Here is a 25,614-nt window from a genome sequence, read left to right on the forward strand (position 1 = left end):
TTTAGTGCTCGTTTAAATCGTTGTAAACTCAAACCAAAAAAGTCCAGATCTTGTCTTGAGTTAACAATACGACAAAGGCGGGTCGGGTCATTGGAGAATTTAGGCCATAGTTTGTTCTATGCTGAACGATGAACAGTACTTCATTGTTTCTCAATCTACGAGTCGGAATATTGAATTTTACTTGTCCCAGTATAATTAATTAATTTATAACAAATATTGTGGCGGCCTCCGTGGGGTAGTGGTCAAGACGCTCGACTCACGCACGGAAGGTTCCGGGTTCGATTCCCGGTGAAAACACGAAAATTCAAATGTGATTTTTCTCAAGCCCGGGTGTTCCGTGATGATATATCTTTGATGGGCGGCCATAAGATTATAACTGCATTTTTGTTAATTTTGTGATTTATATGCGAAAATGTTCCTTGTACATGGCTGCATCAATGGCACTAACAGTACACTTCTGTGACTACTCAAAACATAAATAAACGACTTTATGCTTATCAAACTTTGGTATTAATAAAATAAATATGCACATTTGTGTCATATTTTCAGTGGCACAAATAGTACAAGATTGTCTCAGTAATATGTGTACTCATTTCTATCATTTATTGATTGGTACAAACAGTATAAGTTAGTTCTAGAAGTATAAGTAGACTCATTTCTGTCCCATCTTCAATGGTTCAAATAGTATATCTGGAATATTTCTGTTGTTTGTACAAATTACTAATTACTTAATTAATGTTGTTACACAAATTAAATTATCTGTAAATAATAACCCGTTTTGCAAAATATGAGTTCTGTAGCTAAATAATTGCTACTACTACTACTACTACTACCATCACGCCATTCCCCGTAGGGGTAGGCAGAGAGAATGGACCGCTACACACGTCTATCCTGGCATACAATCCTAGCCTCTTCCACATTCATACATCTTGTCATACATGCCCTTCGGTTCTGTCTGCTTTTGACATGACCAGACTTAAGATTTTGGTTTATCTGATCATGCCACGCCTTCCTTGGTCGTCCTCGTCTCACTTTGCCGTTCATTTTCGCCATATATACTTGTTTTACCATTCTTTCGTCGTCCATTCGTTCTACGTGACCAAACCATCTCAGAGACCCTTTCTTAATCTTATCAATTATACTTGACTCAGATTTACACTCTCGCCTGATTTCATCATTCGTAACTCTGTCATACATTGATTTCCCACACATTCGTCTAAGAGATCGCATTTCAACCGCGTTCACTCGGCTTTCATCCTTCCTCTGCCAGTTCCATGTTTCACTTCCATACATAAGTGTTGATATCCATACCATAATTAAGCTAAATAATTGGGTTCATAATAACGTTTTTTTGCTCTCCTGAAAAGTTGCACTTTTCCATTTATACTCGTATGTCCGCCCAGCAAAGATATCCTCTATGTCGGAGGGATCGATTTAACATAGTTCTGATTGATACAAAAATACAAATATAAAATATCTGATGGTTTATTTATTTGGTCTTTTACGATTTTTGTATTACTTTTTTTTTTTACATTAATGGATAATGTTCCCTTACCCCGGTGTCCCCCGTGCCGAGGGAGACATTTTATATAATTTTGAAACATGCTTTATTAAATATATCGATTGTAAGCTAATTCTGGACCCCGATTGGGAAGTCAACAAGAGTTATCTTTGACTGTCTAAAGTAAACTCGAAATTTTTGTACGAAAACGTGTATATTTGTATGAAAATTTTAAGTATATTCGTCGGTAACCTGTATTTTTTTTTTTAAAGTTTTATTCATTTTAACAAATAAGTAACATACATAATTGTATTTTTGTTCCCGCAAAGCCGAAGCTTGTCTGCGGGTTACATTACATTTAAAATAAAAAAAATATAAGTAAGTACATAGTTTAATAATAATTAAAGAATAACATATATTTATACACTTAAGTTTCACATGCTGTTTAATAATTTTTCGACTATTTTTTTAAATGTAATTAGGTTTTTTTCTTCACGATTTTTAGCTGGTATTAAATTGTACAGTTTTGGTACTACTTTACCCATTGTTCTGTCACCGTAGTAGTTTTTCTGTCGTGGTACCATCAGCTGTTGTGCCTTGCAAATTGAACATGTTTAGAAAAAAAAATGTACACAGTTTGGTCAATTCAAACTAATTAACTATTTTGGGTAGTGCTTAAGGTCGCAATAATGTTCTAAATTAAAATTGTGTTTTTTTTTTTTAAAAATTAATTTAATTTTTTTGTTTTATTTACAATAAACATAATAATTAAACAGAGTATTAAAAAAATAAAGCATAATTACATATCAATGAAATACATATTATTAGAAAAGTAGTAAACAAAAAATCCCACAAAGGTATGGCCTGATGGGCATGGTTTGATTTCACGTGTTCATATTTATTTGTTGTTTAATCATCAGTGTGGCAAGATATGAAGCAATGTGTACACGTATGCAAAAAATTAAAATCACCAAATTTATCACTCTCTAGGGTGTAGAGAAGATTCAGAATATCAGCCCATGCGTTAGTAAAAATGTAAAATATTTAATGATAATATTTGAACAGCAGTTTGCAGATTGCGTTGGATAAACGTGTGCTGTATGTCTGTATGACCTCGCTCGAAGGAGAATTGATTGCCCAGTGATATGAACATAGTATCTCTTACTTCCCGAACTATCCATCGGTTATTATTATTCACGCCAGCGAGCGGTTGCGTTTTTTGTGCGCCCAATTCGCTGAAGATCAACCAGCTAAACTCGTCAGACAAGATCATCGGCCCATTTCGGACGAGTGTAAAAATCAACACGCACGATAAAATAACACAGGGCTGATTGATTTTTATTGCATTGTAATATTATTTTTTACGCACTGGACCGGTGCATCATGAGGCCGACCATTAGATTTCCTTTTGCAGGATTTTTTACTAGACTTGAAAATAATCGAACGATCGGTACATATCAAGACCGTATAATGTAAAATCGATATTTATACTTACAGGTACGAAAATACGTATACTTTCATGAAAATTTCAACTGTCTTCGTCAGTAACCTGTAATTAAACATGTTTAGAAACAAAAAATATACGTATTCTATTTTTCATACAGAAAATTTAATTTTACTTTGTTAATAAAATTGAAGATACACGTTTACTTCCCATCTGTAATACGGTCCCAGGATGCTTAACAGATATTTCAAGTAATAAATTAAATCAATTTATTCGTTTATTTATTCATTCATTCGAGGATTTATTCAGTTACTAATTCATTCGAATGAATTATTGCATTCGGGCTATCATTCGTATGCATTCGATGATTTTCATTCGAATGAATCATCTCTAATTTTTCCCTGATAGTAGCCGCTAAATAATGTATGAAGCGTTTTAATGTATGAAGCCTATGTAAAAACTAAAATATGTTATATGCAACTACTATGGGGAACAGGAAATCAAAATGACATAAACAGACTACAAAGACAGCAAAATAAAATATTAAAGTTAGTATATGACCTTCCCTATCTAACAGCAACTAAAGAACTTTTTAAACAAACTAAACAATTAAATATAACTTAAGTAGTTTTTTTGTATTAGTGATAGTTTTTAATTTTTCAAAATGTAATCTCTAATTGTTTTTCAAGTAAAATTATTGTTAATGTAGGTTAAGTGTAAATAATCGATGTAATTTTAAGAACCTGCTGACGAGTTGTATGTATGCAACTCAGCAGGACTTTAATGTAAGAATATTTTGTAAATATTTTTGAAAAAAAAATATTAAAAAAAATAATAAAATAAAAAAAAAACTCTTTAAACTAGAATCCTTAAAATTTATTCAAAAAATAGTCACTGATGTAATTGTAGACGAAGAATTAAAACTTGAAAAAAACTGTAGTAAACATGAACACAATATGAGAATATCAGAAAAATATCATATACAACCTTTTGAAACGAGAAAAGGACAATCGAGACTAATAAACCATGGACTGAAATTATACAATAAACTACCAGACAAAACTAAACAAAAGACTCGGACAACTTTTACAAAAGATGTTAAAAATATTATTATTAACAGTAGAATGTGAATTTTACGGTAAAAATATTTTGTTAAATGTATGTAACCCGTTAGGGTTTATCAATGAAATTTAAATAAAAAAAAAACAATGTAATAAATGTCAATACACCCTAATTTCACCGTGTCGTGTGCATTTAGAAGATACGTGTAAAACGGCCCATCCACTTACTGGTATTAAAGGCTCGCTACGCAAACTGTACCGTGTTCGTATATTCGAAAATTTTACCTGGATCCTTCAGCATGTGCAAAACCGTCAAATCGTCTATTCGTCGAAACTTTTCTTTATCCTTTAATTTATATGAAGCTGCGACGCAATAACAAATGCATACATCTGCAATTTAGTACAAACATGATGAAAATAACAACGAGGAAGTTTAGCTCTACGGGAAACTGGATATAGAAAATGTATTCATACGTTCGTTTAAAATTTGAGCATTCAATCGTACGGCGAAGTTTCTTGAATATGTATGAAAAAAAAACTGATTTTAATAAACATAAACCACTTTGAATGACGTCACTAGTTCTTACGAATCAACCAATGATAAGAGAGTTGTGGCTGATTTCCGGTTTACGTAAGTCAACTGATTAATCAGCAGAACTCGCTGAAGAGACGAGAACTTGAGATGTCACACGCGGAGTAATTTAAAAATACAAAACTGAAAAATCGTATCGCTGATTATAACAATACACATTTTTTTTAATGCCTTTAAAATAATAAAAAAATATAAAAACCACTGAACTTTCTAATTTAGCGATTTATGGTTCCACTAATTAATATCCTGTCGGTAGTGCAGTACTTTCAAATTAGAGCCAACGCGGAATTTTACACAATTTCTCAATTCATCCAGGAATGAATTTCACATAAATTATTATTGAGAATGATATTCCGGCGCCCTCCAATAGTCGTCTGAACAGTCGTTCCAATACACGAAGGTGCTGGATATGAGACAACTGTACCTAAAATAACTACTTGCACTCTTCTGGTCGAACAGTAAGGAAAGATCTCAGCAATATGTTTGTACGAGGCTTTCCCAGAGCACGAATTATGTCATACCCAAAACACGTACGACCTTTGCTCAGAGACACCTCTCATTTATCGCGCCGAGAGTGTTCAATATTTTGGAAAGTATTAAGCTCTCACGGACAAAAACTATTTTTAAGAGTCATGGACTGGATTTTCCTTAGTGGGAGGGATTTGAGTGGGAAACTCCTTGAAGATTTTCCATATATATGACGAAATGTTGGCGTTTGCTGTTTACCATATTGATGTTTCATATATTTATTTTTTTTACATTTTTTTTCTGATCTTGTATAATATCTGTGGTGATATACTCGTATGTCGTGCTAATAACTCGTCCCAACTCAACACAGCTTTTTTGTCCTGTGTAGTTTGGACTTATGTCTCAAAAAATGTGTTATAAACTGTTTATAACTAAATTAATTATTTAGAAATTACCCTGAATAAAAATAACACTTCAAAATAAAAGAAAAACAATAGTTTCCTTCTTCGGTTACTTACATAATATCGTACTAACCATGTTCCTAACATTTTTTCAAATGTTCATAGTTTCTTATGGAAAATTCTAGAGCGCCTATAGCTTGTCTTTTATTGAAATCGAGAACCAGGAAGCCACCAGTGTGTTTTAACGCGTTTCCATCGCTCATCGGAATGAGAAAGGAGAATGGCAGGATTCGGAAGCATCGGGCACTAGGAACTAGGCAGTAGGCAGTAAGTAGTAAGTAGGCAGCAGGCAGAGGGCAGTATAGCTCGTTATTCGGTCGCGTGTGTTCCCTGAATCAGCTGGTCGCACGTGCGGCGCCGGGTCGCTGACCTTCCCCTGTCTGTATAGTCTACAGTCTGTAGGGAGTGTACAGTGTACATATTACATTAGCATGCGAAATTTCAAATGCTTTTGTTATCGTGAACTGCTATATTTCCCAGTTATTGCCCCAGGTTTTCAGCGAGACCACATTCGAGCCATATTTTTTCAGATTTTAGTTTAGTGCCGCATCTTTACATTTTACATGCACGGTTTCCAGTCCAGGGCCCCGATTACAATGGGAAGTTAACAGAGTTATCTTTTTTTATTTATAAATCATACAACACAAAGTATAATACGTTGAATTACACTCCCAGGAGTTACAACAACTCGATTCGGGACATAAATAATATTAACTTTTAAAAAATAACACATATTGAGAACAACAAAGAAACAAAGCAAGTTTAGCACCTTTATAACTAAATATAGCGCAACAATATATACGCCAAAAACCTTTTCTTACAGAAGCAAAATAAATATATAAAAAAACGCTTTTAACAATAAAAAAAAGTAGTGAAGCTACTAAGGGAGATAAGATCATTAACATCACATGCCATGCAGATGATGCAGCCATAGTGATGATGAGAACATATCCGTCTCAGTTAGTAAACTTCTGGATGCCTAAGAAATGTCGTATAGTACAATGAACACATGATTATTGGAAACATAATTCTGATATACAAAACGTGTGTCAGACCGATTATGGTGTATACGTATACAATAGAGGCGAGGACTGTCTATAAAGAAAAACCGATATTTATGTACAAAAATTAGTATATTTGCATGAACATTTAAAGTATCTTCATCGGTAACCTATAATTGAACATGTTTAAAAGAAAAAAAATTGTATGCACATTCTGCTTTTCATACACAACACTAAATTTTACTTTTTAGATAAAATTGACGATAAATGTTAACTTCCCATTGTAATCGGGGCCCACGATATTAATTGAATCGTGCCAGTGTGAAGACGTGATAGATGTGCTATTTTAAGTGTTCCAAAATATCATTTAAAATTTTGTAACTTTGTAATTGAATTATTTTTTTACATATGATTCATTGAATCTCTTGTAAACGTCAATATAACTATGTATATAATGCAATTCAACGATTATTATTATTATATATAACGCCCAGAGGGCTTTTACAATACAAATTTGATTATATAATACATAATAAAGTTTACAAACAATAATATATAGCAGTTATGCTTTCTGTACAGAGGGTAAAGTTAATAAAAACATGTTTTAAAAGTCACAATAGAAGTTATTATATTATTGATAACTGAATGAATAATACCGAAATAAAAATACTCACATGTTTATTATGAACAAATCTAGAAAAGAACATTCATCAATATAATAATTAAGTAGCAAAGCAGTGACTGATTTGAACATTGTTTTTGCTGAAAACTTATTATGTTGTACTTGACATAATTATTGATCTAATTAAAGCAGGCAGTATTAAATACATCGGAAAGATTGTCAAATTTATTGGCATTTAGATGAAATATTTGTGTGGAAAGTACATCAAATCTGGCGGTCTTAAATGGAATCCTAAAGTTTATTTCATTTACCAAGCATGGAAAATCTAAAACATCATTCGCAATATTATTTTGTGCAACATCAGCTATTATGCGTCTAGTTGAAAGCGAGGATATATGCAAATGTTCTAATAACAAATTATACGATATCTCAGAAAGGGGTATATCCTTCTTATGGTTAATTATATCGTAGGAACTTTCTCTGGACGCCGAGTTATCTATATTTACATTATAAACAGGTGACCAGATTTGAGATGCATATTCTAATTGAGACTTGCCAGTGAGCGGTACAATGATTGAATTGAATTAATTCTAATTTCTAATGACAAACCCCAGATTTCAATCAAGAAACTAATAACTAAACATCAACCATATGCTTCAGATCAACAAACCAACAAACGCCAATCTATTGCCAGCTGTATTGTCCCGCAAATAGTCATACTATAATCGCTCTTTCAAACCGCCTCTGCTTGACAATATCCTTAAATTTCTTTGTTGATTATCACTTAAATTAAGTACTTTATTACCGCATGAGCGTGTGACCGTCAATATGTTTATCTCTTTAAACTTTGAAGATCTTTTCGTTATTTATTTCAGTTTTTTCCCTGGGTATTTTTGCCCTTTCGACTTGACGAGTTTTTTTGAGAAATCGGGTAGAAATTATGGATTTATTGAGTGATTTAAAATGTTATTTTTTAGCAAAAATATAAAATTAAAGCGGCTCTTAAATAGGCATAAAAAGATGCCATTTCTCCATAGAACGGGGGCCTGCTTTACAATCAGTTCTACAGAACACTAATTATTATCAAACATTTCTAGAACAAGGGAATAGATTACACTATATTGTACATCTGAGGCTCCTCCCTCCATAATCTTTCTATTGCAGTCTGTTATTGATTTGTATGCTGCAATTTCATTTTCGAAAAATCCCCTAACTTAGTAAGTTCATGTACCTTTAGCAGTGGTTATATATAAATTTATGACGCTAATGCATTATTACTAACTGTCCGTCGCCTGACTATATGTACACAAGCTATACTACCTAGTACCTTTAGGTGAAGGGTGACACCCCCCTCGGACCACGCTCCGACGATGCAGGATGTACTCCCTCACCACTAAATTATTCTACACTATATAGAGAGGATCATTACTTGGTTATTGTCAAAGACCGCCCCACGTGTTTGTGTGGCGGTGGGTTTAAATGAGTTAATTATACTAATTTTGGTTTACAAATAAAATATTTTCAACACATTTATTGAACATACACGCGAATATGTATTTTGTTTTTTTTATTATGTTAATAAAAATAAAATTTACACAGTTAAAATTTAACTTTGAAATTCAACGGTGATTATAATTCGTAATATTTAAATGAGAAAATTGATCCTTTATGAGAATTTCGGAATATTTATTCATATAAATATACACATTACAAAAAAAAAAAAAAACGTATTCCTAACTCTATAGGGCCAAGAGCCCTAGGTTGAGTTGGGATAAAATATATTCGCTTGCTGAATACGGTTTCTTCGGATAATATGGATCTATTTTTCTGTACACATCGGTAGTTTAGCGGCTCTCGGCTTTCCATCCATCAACTTCTAACTTAAATTTACAGTCTGCATTTCATGATGGGTTAAACACTCCGTAAAGTAATGCAGATTACTATTGTCAAATAAATGAAAAATGGAAAGAGGAAGCATGCATATTATGAAACAATACTAAAAAAAATAATTACATAAACATTAATTTTAATTAACATCTGGACAACACGCTTAGTAGTTTATAAAGCTATGCAATGGCTCGCAGCAGTCTCCTGCAAAAATTCATATGAAAATATTTATCCATCCCTTCAGCCATGTATGTATTTATGTATACACTATATTAAATAACAGTGTTTTTTGTATAGATAGTCGAAAATACTAAATGTTCATGCAAATATATTCACGTTCGTGCACAAATCTCGTTTTTTTTATAGACAGTCGAAAATAACTCTGTTAACTTTTTTTTTTTTATTTATTTTTTTATTTATTAATAAAACATATAAGACATGAATATCATGATATTATATTCCCAGGAGTTGTACGAAAAAACTGATTTGGGACGGTACATAAAAAAATAGTACATTTCTTGTAACAATACATAGTATACATTTAAACAATAAAAATTTAAACAAATTTTAACAATCTATGAACTTAATATTAAAAAAGGAAAGAAAACATTTAAACAATCTGTGAACTTAATATTAAAGAAGAAAATAAAAACATTCAAACAATCTGTGAACTTAATATTAAAAAAGAAAAGAAAAACATTTAAACATTCTGTGAAATTAATATTAAAAAAGAAAATAAAAACATTTAAACATTCTGTGAACTTAATATTAAAAAAGAAAAGAAAAACATTTAAACCTAAAACACAATATATAGACTATTCACAGAAACTGATCTAAAAACTATCACTTTCAAAAAGATTCAAGAAATAGGTCTTCATTTCTGGTCTTTGAGATTTACCACTCGACATTTCATTTTTAAGGTCATCAGGCAGTTTATTAAATTGTATACGACCAATGTATTCCAGAGACTTTTTGCCGAACTTCGTGGAACAAAATTTAGAAATGTGAAGATTTTTTTCATGTCGTGTATTATAGTTGTGAATTTCATGATTAAATGTAAGTTTTAAATTTGTGTGAGCAGAAAAGTTTATGATGTTTGAAATAGTGTTAGTGATGTCATACAGTGCCATTACTTCCCATTGGAATCGGGGCCGTGGTCCTGTTTCCCGATAACACCAAGAAAAAGTGCATATACTTTTTTAACTATATACCATGGTGTTAGAAAATATGTTTATAAACAGACATTAAATATGTCCACAATGCCCTCAGTTCATCCAGAAGCGAAGATACTAGAGGTAATGGAAAATGTTAATTATCTTGGACTTGGTGGTATAGATATAAAGTATAGTGACGATCCGTTTATAGAAGCAATGTGGGCATTGATTGCCTAAAAACATTTGAAAATCGATCGTTTGAAACCATCAAACGAACTCGTCAAACTATTTTAAACATCGCGCTGTTTGTTCTTAAACGTGAGTTAGTTTCATGTTCGTATTTTGGTCAGCCAATCAGCGAACGCTGCAAGCAAACTTCGCATTGCCTTAAATGTTTGAGAAGTGTGTACACACATACTCACGCATACGCACACAAAAAAATAAATATATATATTATAGAGATTACTTAAAAACAAAATAGAAACATTTATTAAATTTAGTAAATAAATAATAGTATGCACCAATTGTAAAGACTTACCAAATAGGACTGAAGAACTCCACAATCGATATTAGATGTAACAGTTTTTGACATTTTGAGATCGTCAGCAAAGAGAAGAATGTCTTATTTCTCAAATATCGACACGATGTCGTTTATTAACAAAGAAAACAGTACTGGTCCCAGGTGGGAGCCTTGGGGTACCCCACTAGATGCCTCAAACTGATACGAGTTGTAATCGAATACTTTCACTGAGATTTTCCTTGATGGCAGGTAGCATTTAAACCATTCCAAGATATTACCAGTAATTCCCAATGAACTATGTTTGTGTATTGATGTATGAGAAACCTTAACTAAAGTCAGTATAAATCGTATCAGTCTGATGGCGTCTCTTCATTGTTGTGATTAACCGGTTCTGATGCAACGTGAGGTTTATAAGAGTTGATCTACCAGCTATGAAACCGTGTTGAAACGGCGTGATAACTTTACATATTTCATTAGTGAACTTAGTTAGCAAAACTGATTCCAGAGAGCTTTATCTCATTTTAATGGGGGTCCAGTCTTCAAGGATAGGTTAAAGATTTTGGTAAGTGGACCAGTTAAAGAGGGACAACATTATATAAGAAGAAGTGCAGTAGTATTGTCTGGCCCGGCGCCCCTTTTTGGATCCAATGCACAAATCCCCTTCTTTACATCAGAATCAGTAAATATACAGTCGCTAAAATCAATTAAGTTCGTAATATCAATACTGTGCAAGCTAGAGTTAGTAGTAGAACTATAAACACCGCTAAAGTAATCAGAAAATAAATTGGCAACGTCCTGTGGCCCATCTGCCGTGTTATTAGTTAGTTATGTCTCTAAAGTGTAGCCAGAATCTTGGACCAGTGTTTTCGACTGATGGCTGCTCTCAGGTAAAAATCCTGAATGAGGATATCAAGTAGAGATGAGTCCACCTCATAGTAGTAGTTGGCGTGTCCGCCTACTATGCTCGAGGTTCCCGGGTTCGATTCCTGGAAAGGTTGACATGAAATATTAACTAAAAAGGTGAGCTGTATTGTAATATTTCATGTCACCCAGGAAGTCTTTCTTTATTCAAAGCCGTTCTCTCATTGGAAAATCCGTGTTTTTACTTAAGTTTGTTGTGTTACTATAGTTTTAAGATTTTGTTTTTGTATATTTGGATACGTTTATTTATGTAGATTGTTTGTGTAAATACATATTTTTTGAATAAAACAGAAAAAACAGGCATTAAGGGGATCCTGAGGGGTGGGGACGACGTGTTGGCCTCTGTCCATACATCCTCCTCCCCCTCCTTAATCTGCATAGATTTTGTATTCCTTAGGAATATTTATAATAACTTTCCTCTATGCGCAGCTGACAGAGTCCCCAGGACTCAATAACAGCTGCGGGTGGATGGTGGGTTTAAAGATCTCCCCTCAATGTAATATTTCATGTTTCTGGATCGCGGCTCCTAAAGCGTAGGTTGATCCACCTTACCTTCGTGTAACAGATTTACATGGAATTAAGTGTACTAATACAGTCCCCTAGTACCCTATGCACAGGGGGATGATGGTAATGATGAACGTTAATAATGTGTTATTTGAGATTTAAGTGATGACAAATCACCCAAAATTGAAGTAGTTCAAAAATGCTTCCCTATAGACAAATGTCACAGCACGTCACTGGTATATACGAGTACTATAGACATAATATAGATTGGAGCAGGAATGTTTACCCTTCGGTTCTTCAGATCTAGCAGCGATGTTGACACTTTTATTAAAAGCTTTACACCGATCTACATCAGTGAGTTTTGGATAAAATACACGACTTGCCGCACCTTTAGGACGAAAACGACTTAACTAAAAAAAACTCGAAATGAGTTAAGATCATAAAACGACCTTAATGAACATTATCCATCTTTCTTCATTAAAAAAAACGCAACATTCGGGTGGGAATAGGACAAAACCGTTACATAGGTCTCTTTATTACTCAGAGAATTTAGATTCCGTGTCTCAGTACGGAAGCGACGCAATTAGGACGCAACGCAGACAAACATAGTGGCCGAAAACCGGTTGAGTCGATTTTATTCCGATACAAATGGCATGTTTACTTTATTTAAAAAAATATTAAAACGACCAATTTGGCTTTGTGATTGTTTCGTTCCGACTTACCGGTAATCTTAGTGACTTATTTAAGTTAATCTCATTTTATTATTTGAATTATCGATAATCTTAGTGACTTATTTACGTTTATCTCATTTCGTGAATAAATAAAAACATGTGTTATGTCATTATCTTATTTATCAAAGGGCTTTTCTTTGTTTTTTTTCAATCTAATAATGACCCGTCAAATAAATGTCTCGTTTAAACTTGTAATAATTCATTTTTATTACGCCCTTTTTTCATAGATTCATAGCCGAAAGCCTTCGGTATAGTTTTAACTCAAAATTCGGTGCTTCGAAAAATACGAAACAATAGACGGCAGAATACGAAGGTGTCATAATTTACATTCTTCTTTTGCAATTTCCTAAAGTTGATTTTTTGAGTTGAGTCGTTTTCGTCCTAAGGGTGCGATATGTAAAATGATTTAAAGCTGCAGTTGTATTGCATCTATGTAAAGTCAAATTGTTTGGGGATCTTAAATAGCCGGTGTTTTTCCTCTGAAAGTTTGTATAATAGACGTTTTCATAAAAATGTCATCAATTGAGATTAAAATTAAAAGCTGAATTTGAAGGGAAAGTTTTGGCTTTTCTACTATTATTTTTGCGATTTTTATTGAACAGTCAAAAGTGGACGTAAATTTTTCTGCAAGCTCCTCCCCGGCCTATGACTCCATACTGCAGAATAGACTGTAAATCTAAAACAGAATTCTTAACTTAAGAAAAAAAAAAAAAAAAAAACTGTTATCAGCCTCTCCTTATAGCATCAATTTGTAGTCAATGCAATACTGGAACAGGGTTGAATGGATCCACCCGGCACTGTCTTGGATCAGCGTATTGCGTACAGCCTTTTAGGCGTTGCCATAGGCCCTAAGATCTTCAGCCATCCTGCTCCTCTTAAATACGGCGCGAGGGTGGTTGTCTTATAATGAAACCTTTATTTTAGTAGAACCTTTAGACCGAGCAATAATCTGCAGCGGATTATGGTTTACGTATAACGTTTATGACTGTAGGTAAGGCGGCGTTCACCGACTGTTTTATTAAATATATTTAAAAGATTAGCATATTTTACAATTCGTTTTTTAATAAAAACAAAATTTTTGCATTACGTAAGTACCTATTTAACGTTTTTACCTCTCTAATGGAGAAATATGTTCGTATTGAGAGGTTTTAATGGCAAATTTACACATTGAGTAACAATCACCATTTTGCTAATATTTAAGCATCTATATTTCTTCAATTTTTCCATCTGTTGATTTTTGCAAAGTTAAATACTAGACTTGACTTCCATTCCTTGTCTACAAATATTTTGACAGACTCAAAATATTATTCCGTATCTTTCCCACTCGGAGACTGGTCCTCCCAATTTCCCACTCACAAGTTGCAAGATATGACATTATCATGGGGTTTTATAATTACCACCCGCTAACTTATCGTCGGGATAAATTTACGCGAGTATAACCCTTCCTTCCTCTTTCCTGCGGTCTAATTCCACCTGCACGACCTTTCAGGTTATTTACCCCCGAAGACCAACAAAGAAACGCTTCGAATTTCACGACCCGTTTAAACTGAAGACCGGCGCTTGGAGATTGAAGTGATTGTCGCGTAACCGGCCAGTCAAAGTTAACCGAACTTGCTTTGTGAATAATGGATCTTTTTAGGTGACCTATTTTGGAAGGGAATTTGGCCGCTTGTTACAATATTCGGTAGCCAAGAAACTCTCGGGATATTTTTCTTCTTGCACGTTGTATCTTACCTGTTTGGCAAATAAAAGGCGAATGTTATCAATTATTTCCATAAAAATTAATGATTTTTGAAAGTCGATAAAATATCAATATTGGCGAAGAATTATTTTTCTAAAACTGAAAAATCCTCATGCTAGAATATGCTGGACACAAATAAACATTTCTAAATTTAAATTTGTTGCAATAGAAAAGAAAATCATTTTTGAGAAGGGGATATGGAAGTCTAGGCATTTACAGGGCTTATAACCTGATATTGATATTGTGTGTGATATTTCCCTATTACAAGTATGATAATAATTGCTGATCCAAAGAATAATTGCTGGATAATAATTAATAGTCATCGAGATATAATAAAGTCGTCCCCAAAGGAAAAGAATGACCAGCGGAGGGAGCAAGTATCGCCACGTCACATCACGTCGACTTTGACAAGCAAAATAAGTAGTACAATAAAAAGCACGGACTCTTGACATCGGTCTACTGTAAGTTCTACTCAGTATGTCGCTCCCTTCCGCATACGCGTCACCTTTGTTTATCGTTTTACTATACGCCCGACCAACTGAGCAGGACAGAGACAGGGATAACCGGTAACATATTAATAAAACTTTTTTATTATTAAAATAGCTATTTTAAAGAAGTATCGATAAGGTAAAAACATTACTTACCGGTGAAAAGTTATACCATCGCTTTTCCAGATCGATTTGTGCAATATCTTATTTTAGTAATTGCGAGAAGAAAAGTAGCCTATGAACGCTCGCAACAGACTTCAGAAGTCCGTTCTATCAAACATGCAAATTGGCCGCAGGTTCATATATCGAACATATTTCGTCATATTTATTACATATTTTGAACGCTCATGTTTACTCTAGTTATATACCTCAATGGTTATAGTTACTAATTAACGTTTACCTCAATAATAATAATAATAATACTTGGCTGATTTGTATAGCGCCATTTTTGTAAAAAATCACCTCAAGGGCACATTACAATTGTATACTTAAACTTGCATTCTAACTAAACTAAAGTGACATATTATATTTTCTGATTTAAAATTGAAGGTATGATAATCTAAAGAACTGAGATTTTAGTTGAGATCTGAGCTGACTGGGACTGTCGATGATTCGTTAGTTTGAAGGCAATTGGTTCCGGGCAGAGGGGCCGGCAACGGCAAAAGCACGATCTCCGAATCTAGTATTTGGGGAGCGCCATGAGTTTTCCTCTTCCTGAATCAAATGCTGACCTAATACTCTAAAGCTAGGGTTTCCTAGGACAGCGGTGACCGTATTTTAACGGCCGTAGTGAACATTAATGCGGTTGACAGCCGTCGTAACGGTGACTAGAGAGTGGTTTCCTATAAAAATGGTGTTGATAACACCATTAAAAAATAAAACCACTCTCTAGTCACCACTACGACGGCTGTCCACCGCATCACCGTTCACTACGGCCGTTAAGATACGGGCACCGCTGTCCTAGGAAACCCTAGCTTAACCAATGCAGGAAAGGTGAACATCGGATACCAGAGGGTTATAGTTGAAGATGAAAGTCCTGTGGTGCAATGTTACAAGTGTCTGTCCTTTGGACACATACAAAAGTATTGCAATGCCGAAGCTAAATGTGCGGTGTGCTTAAAGGACCATGAAACAAGAGACTGCAAGAGCAAAGAAAATCCCAAATGCGTCAACTGTTTTGAAAAGAAAATGGAAAATAATAATCACTATGCAACGAGCATAGCTTGCCCTGTGAGAACTCTTATGGATAAAAGAGCCAGAGAAAGGGTCGAATACGAGTGCTAATGGCAGCCATGCGAACAATCGAGGCAATTTTATTAAATTTGTACAATGCAATCTCCAAAGATGTAAAGGTGCTACAGAAGAAATAATAAAAGCGTGTTTTGACAAATCGATTGATATTGCGTTAGTACAAGAACCTTACACCGGAAATACTGGCACGATTAAATCAGTTCAAAATGTGCAAATTTTTCAGAGTGATAATTCAAACATCGACCGTAGAAATAAATCTGCTATTTTTGTAATGAACCAAAACCTACAAATTTATAAAGCAAAGAATATCGATAACAACAATATAGTATGTGCCATTTTACCCAAAGAAAATATTGCTTTAATATCAGTGTACTCAGAGCCTGGTGGACATATAAACAAAACACTCGACGATTTAGAGTACATTAAGGTTAAACTTAACATGAGTAAGATTATTCTTGTGGGAGATTTTAATTGCAAACATATGATGTGGGGTTCGCCAAAAAACTGTTCCAGAGGAAACGACCTTGTAGATTTTATAGCTTCCAACAATTTGTGCGTTTTAAATCAGGGTAAATCGCCTACATTCAGAGCAATTAGATGGGGGAAAGTATCCGAAAGCATTATAGATATTACCTTATGTACATACAACATCGTTCAAAAGATAGACAATTGGGAGGTATGTGAACAAACCGTCCTATTATCCGATCACAACGCAATAAAGTTTAACCTTAAATCGTGTACCTTAGGAATAGAAAATAATCGCACAAATACTAGAATATACTGTACAAAAACTGTAAATTGGAAAAAATTATGTGATAAAGTCAAAGAAATCATAAATGTTAATAAAGAACTTAAACCTGAGAAATTCATCGAAATGAACAAACATGAAATTGACACAGCTGTGCTTTTTTTGACTGAATCTATTCAAAAGGGGTGTGATGAAATTTGTCCAAAAATAAAACCCTTTGTCAAGAAGAAACCTCCGTGGTGGAATAAAGATATAAACACTGCATCCATAAAACTCAAACGACTGAAAACGAAAATGTGTAATTCACGAGGGCGAAGAAAGACTGCACTTTTGCTTGAATATCTTGCTGATAAAAATACATATTTAAAAATTATCGAGGACGCTAAAATACGTAGTTGGAAAGAATTTTGTCAAGGTCAAACAAAAGATAGCGTTTGGGATCGAGTGAATCACATTATGGGTACGTCAAACACAAAAATTGTTCCTGCTGTTCTTAAAAGTGGAACAAATTGGTGTGCAAACGTAGAAGATAGTGCTTCGCTTCTTGTTAATACATTTTATCCTGACGATGATATTATCAATGAAAATCAAGCTCACAAAAACTTAAGAAGTGAATTAAGAAATAATTATTATTCTTTTGAAGACCCTCCTATTACCAATGACGAAATGGTTTATGCGGCAAACGGATTAAATAACACAAAAGCTCCGGGAAATGACAATCTCAGTGGAGACATCTGTTGCAAAGTTTTGTTGGAAAACGCTGAAATTTTTCTATCGCTTTATAATCGTTGCCTAAGCATAGGTTACTTCCCAAAGTCTTGGAAAATAGCGAAAACTATTATAATACCAAAAACAGGAAAAGACGATTATCATGAAATAAAATCTTATCGTCCAATTGGTCTATTACCGGTTTATGGCAAAATTTTTGAAAAAATACTTTGTGCTAGAATTACTTGGTATTTGTTAAAATTTGAAAAAATATCCAAAAACCAATATGGTTTTCTTCCACAAAGAAGTGCCGAAGATGCCCTCAATGCAGCAACTTCTTTTATTCAGAAGGAAAGAAACAACAAAAAATTTGTCCTGGTTATTTCTCTTGATATTAGAGGGGCGTTCGACCATGCGTGGTGGCCTGGCATAATGGCGAATCTAAGAAAAAAGGAAATACCTCAAAACATATATATGGTTTTAGTTAATTACTTAGAAAACCGCATTACTGAAGTAGAACACTATAACGAAAAGAAACGTAAAATAAATACCAAAGGATGCATCCAAGGCTCTGTTCTGGGCCCTACTTTATGGAACATAATAATTGATGAAGCTTTGGAACTTTTAGAAGGACATATAATTTACAAGCATGCCTTTGCGGATGACATACTCATAGCCATAGCGGACAACGACCTAAAAAATGCAGAGTCTCAAGCCAACAGTGTTCTTGAAATTCTAAGCCAATGGGGAACCAAAGTCAAGCTTTCGTTTGCTCCAGAAAAAACTAATTGTATGATCATCACGCGAAGAAAAAACTTTCAGACACCAATTCTTTATATGAACAATATTGCTATTGCAAATGTCACCAATTTTAAGGTCTTAGGTGTGATTCTCGATGACCATTTAGCCTGGAATGCACATCTGGATCACATTTGTAATAAGCTTAACAATATTTATAAACAACTATCACGAGCCGCCAGGGCTACTTGGGGACTAAAGAGTGAGATTTTACAGATATTATACAAATATATAATAACGCCAATTGCTACTTACGGCGCAAGTGTATGGGGTGATTCAGTCACGAAAAAAAAGAACATTAAAAAGCTGAGCAGTGTACAAAGAATGATAGCCATCCAAATTATAAAAGGATACCGAACTATTTCTACCGAGGCATCGCTAGTAATCGCTGGTACTAAGCCCTTAGATATTGCGATAACTGAAAGATCTAAAATATATCATGCAAAACGATACGGATATGTAGATGACATTCCCGAGGATAGAAATATTCAGCGATGCATAGATTATAAAGATCTACGACACCCAGCCACTCCTATTAAAATAAATATAATTATTGATGTTGAAATCACGAGCAATTTATATGAAATAAACATCTTTACCGATGGCAGTAAAATGGAAGGACGAGTCGGAGCAGCATTTGTCATTTTTAAAAATAAAGTTGAAACTGCTAAAAGACAAATAAAGTTGGCAAATGAGTGTACTGTCTTCCAAAGTGAACTAGTAGCTATAAGAGAAGCTTTGAAGTGGACACTAAAAAATGCCAAAAATTCGACAATTATGCTACATAGTGACAGCATGTCAAGTTTACAAGGATTGAATGATCCAAAGTCCACAGATCCAATCATTTACGAAATTAAAGAGCTTGCTGAAAAAAATACCGAACATGTAAAAAACGAAATTGCAATGACATGGATTAAAGCACACGACGGCAACATGGAAAATGAGCGAGCGGATGAATTAGCGAAAAAAGCTTCCAAAATGAGAACTCTCCCTACCTATGACCACATTCCAATATCATATATTAAAAAAATAGTGCAAGAAACATCATACGATACTTGGAACAAAAGATATTTATCAAGTGATACAGGCAAAATAACGAAATTGTTTTTCAAAAATATAAAAGATGCCGAGATATTGGATATTTTTGGGCGGACTTACGAGCTGACTCAAATGCTTTCAGGTCATGGTGCTTTTCGAAAGTATCTTCACAGATTTAAAAAAAGAGATAACGATTGCTGCCCTTGCGATGGACTCAGCTCTCAGGACGTCCTACATATATTACTAGATTGTCCTATGTTTGATGCCGAGAGGTTAAACTGCAAACAAATGTGCGCACAATTCAGCCAAATTTTTGAAAACCCAGAGGAAGTTATAAAAAATGAAGCTACTTCCGAAAAATACATTGACTTTCTAAAGGCCATAGTTACAAAAATGAAAAAAATTAATGAGGGAATCGACTCAGGCCCGTGAAAAATAACTATTGTGCAAAATATACACACCAGGAAAAAAGCTTTGTATGCATAAGCAAAGCAATGAATAACGGGAACAAGAGGGAAAAAAAAAAAAATACAAAGGTCCGATAGTTATATGTGCCCATATATATGGTTATAGTTACTAATTAAGTCAAATAAATGATCTGTTCGTCTTCAAACAAATCAGTGTTGTGATTTATTAGAATGCCAGCCATGGAGTTTGACGATTGGAGAGCCAATCGGATCCCGCGTGCTCGGTGTAAATATTTATTCCGTACATTACATATTGTGTGCAATGCGTGACGTCACGAGTCGAGATTGTCGGCGTGGGGAGTGCGGTAGTGTGAGGTGTGAGGCGATGAGCGATGGAGGTTTCGCTTTCGAACGAGCTATAATAGTTGGCGACAGTGACTGTTGTCTGTAGTCTGTCATATGTCAGGGTGTATGGCATATAGCGCATCGCGTGACGAGGAAACAGCTGATTCTGGCGATGGTACACTAGCCGATGATTTATTTTTCATCAGGCAGAGAGGATAGAACGCCACATATCTCTGTCTTTGCGTACTAACCTCGCTTTCTCTGCATTTATACATCTAATGCACGCACGCCGAATATTTTTATTTATTCTTTTATTTTGAATCTTAAAATAGGGCACACTAACATGTTCTTATGTGTGCTCTAATAATAACAACGTACATATTTTATTTCGTTTATAAGTTGTTAAAAACATAATTCTTAACCATCTGTATGTATTTTGTTTTTTTTCTTCATAAATGTTTTTTCCCTTGTCATATTTCTTTACTGCCTTATGTTAAATTGAATTTTGTGACTTCGCCTTTTTCTAAATGAGAGTCTGACTTTTTTTCCTTTTCTGGGGGGTCGCGAAGCTTTGCTTGGGGGTTCGCAATCACATGAATATATGTAGCAACCATATCTTTAAATTAAATTAGGGTGGAGGAGAAGGAGGAGGGGGCGGGGGCGTATTAAAAAAGGGTGAAAAACATTGGCCTAAAGAGCCAATTTCTGAAATTAAAATAAACTATATAGCGCCATTTTCGTAATATAAATACCTCAAGGGCGCTTTACAATAGTGATTATATGCAGTATTTAATTAGATTTGACTTAAAATTTAATTAAAACTATTCAGTAAAATAATTGATTTTGTCATCACTTTGTCATGCTACGGATTTATTTTTCTTTTTCTTTTTATATATCCATGTTTCAATATTGATTTTTTTATAACTGAAAACTCATTATAAGTTATATTTTAAATTGCGAAACGCACTTGTGTCGTATAATAAATAAATAAACAAGTGTAGTGTCCATAGTAAGCGCTTGTAACTATATTACAATATATTACACTACTTGGCCAAGACTTGGAAACGCCTGACCACACACTTTTTGGCTGCCCAATAACGGGAGGACATAATAATTATTTTAAACTTACAAACATAAATTTTCCCATAAATGTCGCTTCTCTCCTATCCTCACTTACCCCCGAAGTGATTCATCACATAGGAAGATTTCTGAGTGAGACATGGTATTATTACTGTGTTTTTTTTTTAATTATTATTTTTAACTTTTTAAAATCATTCTTATGTTGTTAAAATTCCACTCGTCAATGCGTTTTGAAGCTACAAGACTTTTTGTGATGTTAGCTATCATATTATGTAAATGTTATCAACTATCAAATATGTAAATTTAGTAAATGGAGTCTAGAATTTCAACCGTCTATGCGCTCAGTAGCTGCAAGACTTGTTGTTGTCTAACTTCTATTTTTATAAATTTCCTTTTTATTTCGTTTTTTAAATATCACTTAAACTCTAAACTTCACTGGCAAATAAAATATTTAAAAAAAATGTAAATAGGGGCTAGATTTCTTACTGTCCATGCGCTCTGTAGCTGCAAGACGTGCTGTTATCTAGCTCCTATATATCATAATTAGAGACGAGGAAATAGAATCCCAACCGTCCATGCGGTCTGCAGCTGCAAGACGTGCTGGGATATTTATTTATTTTACAGCGCCCTTGAGGGGATTTTCACAAAAATGGCGCTATATAAATTATCCAAACATATATAAGCGCGGGTGCGGCAAGGCGCTGCGTCTCGCGCCCGCGCCGCAAACGCATTGTCACTATGGCCAAGCACTAAGACCTCGTATAAATTTTTGATAACATTACATTTTATATAAAAATCTAAGGGACCTTTTTTTTTCGGCGGACTAATTATGCCTTAAAATCGACGTTTCGCTGTCCTTTCTGTCCCTGTCTTTTCTGCACCCCAAAACTGAACTGATTTTTTTTAGAGAGAGGATCAAAATGAAATTTTCTGTGTCGGTGTTGTGTTGCGTTTTTCATAAATAGTTACCATATTTGTACGTCTGAAGACGGCGGATAAAACTGGGCGCTTTTAAGGGTTTTCGTATGGTCCTAGTTTCCATAATTAACAATTTATCAAAAATATCAAAACGATAGGGACACGTCAATAGTAAATATCTCTATAGATAAATATATGTAAAAAATCACTCTCTTAGTGCCATAATCCAGGTAGAAAATACGGGACTACGTTTGTATGAAAACAAGTCAGACCGCGTTTCTTTTTAATTGATTATTTATATCCCGACACAAGGTTATCTTTTAATCCGTCGATTGTTTAAAAAAAACTAAACGTTCATTGATGATACATCGTATCAAAATGAAGTTCTCTTCTATTCACTGATATAAACTCCATTATACATACTACCGGGTATGGGGAGATTTTATCTACTATTCGTGTGTATTACCTGTGTTTGAATTGCATAATAAATGATAACTTACAATATTGAATCAATATAATGTTTGTACTAAGCTGAATAAATATATTTTTTTAAATTATGAACCAAGAACTAACGCATTATTTGGAGTGCGTCTTAAGATAATAATAAAAAAAAAACAATTTAAACAAATGAAATATTAGCATTCTCGTGATTTACCCAAATATATTTTATTTTTAAGGGCCATTTTCAAATAACTCATTATTAGAAAATGTGTGAATCAAGTTGGGGTAGAGTGGGATTCGAACCACGGACCTTTGTTCCGTGAGTCCGAGATACTAGCCATGGGCCACAACCCGATCCGTAATAGGGAAATATCACATACTACGAATACCGATAAAAACATATGAAATGGATTTAGAATAATTAATTGTTTTTTTCAAAATCAATATGAATATTGCGAAGAAATGTTTTTAAATACAACTTTAAAAAATATTTCACTAGAGAAACGCGATATGTTTGGCATTGATAATTGTGACGTCAAGATTCGTGACGATGTTCTAAAAAAATTCAAACGGTCTGGAACAAAGTTGAAAATTATCATAAATCGTGACGTATTACGGGCATGCAATGACCGTTTTTGCGGGAATTCAAAATTACAAATTAAAAGATATTTTTCGTACTACTAATAAGTAGTAAAAAATATTTTTTTACTTGACACTATTTCATAGGCCCTTTATTACTTTAAAAATGTAAAAGTGATATTTCCTTATTGTATAAATAGAACGCCATATCACTTTGTATTTGCATACAGACCTCGTTTCCTCCACATTTATAGATCTTTTCATGCAGGCCCACCGATTTTTCCGACTTTTGACATGTTCATCCTCAAGCATTTGTTGGAGTTGGTCATGCCATGTCTTTCTCGCTCTTCCTCGATTTCTGCATCCATCAACATTTGCGTTGTGAACTTTTTCAGCCGTTCTTTCGCTGTCCATTCGCTCTACGCGTCCAAAAACCGACGCAGAACTCCTTTCTTGATTTTGCCGATAATGCTTATCTCAGCCTTACATATTGCATAAAACTCGACATTTTTTTTGTTGATTTTTCAATCTATTTAAAATCTTAGTATTTGTTTGGAACTGGGTTGTGGTCTGTGGCTGGTGTCGCAGACTCGCGGATCAGAGGTCCGAAGTTCGCACCCCGCTCTGCCATAACTTCCAATTTTCTAATAGTGAGTTCTTTACAACTCGCTGAAAATAGCCACCAAAATTGAAATATTTGGGTAAATCACACGAACGCAAATATTTTCTTTGAAAAACATTTTTTGAACCTAACACTGATCAAAGATGCTTGGATTTTGTATTAGGAATATTAGGCATCATGCATCATGCAAGTAGAGTTTAACCCTGATTATGGACGTTGTCAATGCGATAAAAATCGTCGAAAAAGTGTATGAACGACGCAGGGCAAAATAACCAATAGCCCAAAAAAACTTCGATTTGCATCCGAGCGGCCATGAAAATCTAATCAATTTCGCCTAGTTTTTCAAACATTAAGCAGTGGGAAGAAACGAGAAGCATGGACATGAGGGAGAAAACTCGTCTTTTGTATGTTTGGTAGTTGAATATTAACAATATTTAGTTTTCGGTTCTCGCCCATATTTGTGGGCTTCATTGTAAGTCAGGCCGGAGCGCGGCCCAAGGCGAACCGGCCGGGTCCGCGACCCCAAAACTGGCCGAAACGCGACGCGCCGAGTAATAAAACCCCGCGCCGCGTACGGCTGCATTCCCGCGGCGGCGGATTACTGCGACCCCGTTGGATAGGCTCCGAATTTATCGATCGGAAAAGTCGAGTCTCTCGCTTCCCAGCGAAACTTTTTCCCGAAGCAGGTTTCACGAGACAAACACAACGTCATGTCCCTACGCCGGATGCGCGCCCTACGCCTGTTCAACCATTGGATGGTGTAGTTTGGACCGTACTTTGTTTTTTTATTTTATCCGATCAACTATCACGATAGTGGAATCATAAAATGATCAGCACGAGGGTCTCATTAAAATTAGTTATCCACGCCAAAATAAACTATACATAAAAACCTACCTACGTTATAATAGCGTAATTCAAAACCACCTCTAAATCTTTCAAAAACAGATTTTATTTACATTACTTGACACCGCAAACTTAGCATTCTCCATTGAGTTAGTGAAGCATAATTAGAAATCTCACAATTCTTTTTTCAAAGTTTTTCGCGAATATCTCAGTACTCCTTCAATGGAGATTTCTAAGTTTGCTTTTGATACCCGCATATAATATGTCGCGAACTTTCGAGTCGAATGCGAGCAACGAAACAATTGGTGTTCCCATTCCTTACTTAATATATTTATTTTACGCTTTATATACATTTTATATTCATATGAGGGCGGGCATATTGCCTTAAGGCAATTTCTTCCTACCCATCTAAACCGTTCAGTTTGAGATAATGAGAAGTATATTATGGACATATTCTAGGTATCCATACAGAATCTTATAATTTTATTTAAAAAATTGAAACAAAAATAAACTCAAAATCTACACTACTATGAAGAGAGAAGGGGGGGATAGGAAGGAAAAAAGAAAGAGAAAGGAAAACTATAATATTTATGTAGTGACATTTCAATCTTAATTAAAATTTAAATAAAGAGGGGCGTCTCTGAAATTAGTGGGTAGATTATTCCACGATCGAACAGCTATTACTGTTTAAAGAGAAGGCAAAAAATAAAGCGGTGAATGGGTATTAAAAAGGTTCTCTC

At 34.4% G+C, this 25,614-nt stretch overlaps 1 protein-coding gene across 2 annotated transcripts in view; it reads left to right on the forward strand.

Moving 5' to 3' along the window:
* The window catches only part of ctrip (E3 ubiquitin-protein ligase ctrip), a 111,237-nt gene that overhangs the window by 19,565 nt on the left and 66,058 nt on the right, over positions 1–25,614 (forward strand). The window lies entirely within an intron of this gene.

The sequence above is a fragment of the Micrasema longulum genome, unplaced genomic scaffold (genome assembly GCF_059751315.1).
Source record: "Micrasema longulum isolate JH-2025_06_02 unplaced genomic scaffold, ASM5975131v1 h1tg000194l, whole genome shotgun sequence".
In the NCBI taxonomy this organism is placed as follows: domain Eukaryota; kingdom Metazoa; phylum Arthropoda; class Insecta; order Trichoptera; family Brachycentridae; genus Micrasema; species Micrasema longulum.